This window comes from Frankliniella occidentalis, unplaced genomic scaffold (genome assembly GCF_000697945.3).
Source record: "Frankliniella occidentalis isolate FOCC.00 unplaced genomic scaffold, Focc_3.1 Scaffold1, whole genome shotgun sequence".
NCBI lineage: Eukaryota > Metazoa > Arthropoda > Insecta > Thysanoptera > Thripidae > Frankliniella > Frankliniella occidentalis.
The window spans coordinates 3,621,783-3,622,983 of record NW_026267131.1 but is presented as its reverse complement, the minus strand read 5'-3'; the positions used below and the strand labels follow the sequence as shown (position 1 = coordinate 3,622,983).

At 45.2% G+C, this 1,201-nt stretch overlaps 1 protein-coding gene and 1 long non-coding RNA gene across 2 annotated transcripts in view; both read left to right on the top strand.

The window, feature by feature from the left end:
* Positions 1-1,201, top strand: part of LOC127752378 (uncharacterized) — a 346,254-nt gene that overhangs the window by 209,772 nt on the left and 135,281 nt on the right. The window lies entirely within an intron of this gene.
* Positions 1-1,201, top strand: part of LOC113212617 (homeobox protein orthopedia-like) — a 42,855-nt gene that overhangs the window by 18,233 nt on the left and 23,421 nt on the right. The window lies entirely within an intron of this gene.

Genomic DNA, 1,201 nt, shown 5'->3' with positions numbered 1-1,201 from the left:
AAAGATTCTTTGTGGCCTTATGGGAGTGACTGGGAGGCCTCTGCTGACTTGCGGACGGGTCAGGGTGGTGTGGGGGGTTGCCTGGAGAGCTGAGGTGGCCGAGCGAACGGTCCTGGAAGCTCGATCCTCGACGTAGCGGCGCAAAATGGTCCAAATTTTGCAAAATTTGGCTAAAAACGTGTTTTTCCGCTTGCGCGACCCCTAAATTCATCTTTAAAAATCTGAAAAAAAATTACAGGATTCTGAATGCCAAAAGACAACTATTTATGGGATGGCCCGTCAATATTTTGATACTTTTGCTATATGGGACAGTCTAACGGAGGTCCCAGTAACACTGAGGTCACTCGGAGACTCATGGGGCGCTAGCGCTGTCCCACGCAGCCCCAAACCACCGATCAATCCGCTGCGATAGGAAGAATCGACCAGAGCTAAGCCGTGTCCGGATTTGCACAGGTTTACTAAATCCTCAATTGTAACTTGCCCACAATTTTTATTTGTTGTCGAATTTATTGACGTAGTTGGACTCCTAATAATAAGGGCTTCACGTCCCAAACGCGTTTCAAAGTAGCCAACGTAGAGCGACCGAACCTATTTCGGATCAGACTTTCGTTTTTCTTCGCTGTGCCGCAACACGCGAGTGGTAGAACCGCCACGACTGGAGGTAATGATAGTCGACTTCTTTCTTTACAATTCGCAATTTTTTTGAGGGTTGTAGCTGCACCCGTTTCATAGAAGAGATGGACGAACGACGTGTTTTTGATCCGAAATAGAACTTGTGAACCTAATTCGGATCAGCGAAAATATTTTCACAGCCAAATCGTCAAAAGACCTATTACAAATCATTCGATACTGTAAAAGGCTCTTCTGAGTACCCTAAAATTATGTTTTCACACAAGTCCGACACATGAAAAGTGTCATCATGTTCATTTTTCAGTTTGAAAAAATGACAATTTTTCAATATTCTCCCACAGGGCTTTTGGCAGCATTGTCCATGACGCTGCACTCTCTGAGTGTTTCAATTTCGAAGACACCCTTACACAGGAGCCTCGCAGCACTTGAGTGGCTCCTGGAAAGCTGGCCCCATCGCTCTAGCCAAAGCAGTGGCATTCATATAGATTCCACTGCCATCAATGATTTCTACCACCTGAAAGCAAATATGACCTCAATAATGAAGCAACCAATTTTTCAACCATGACGCAGT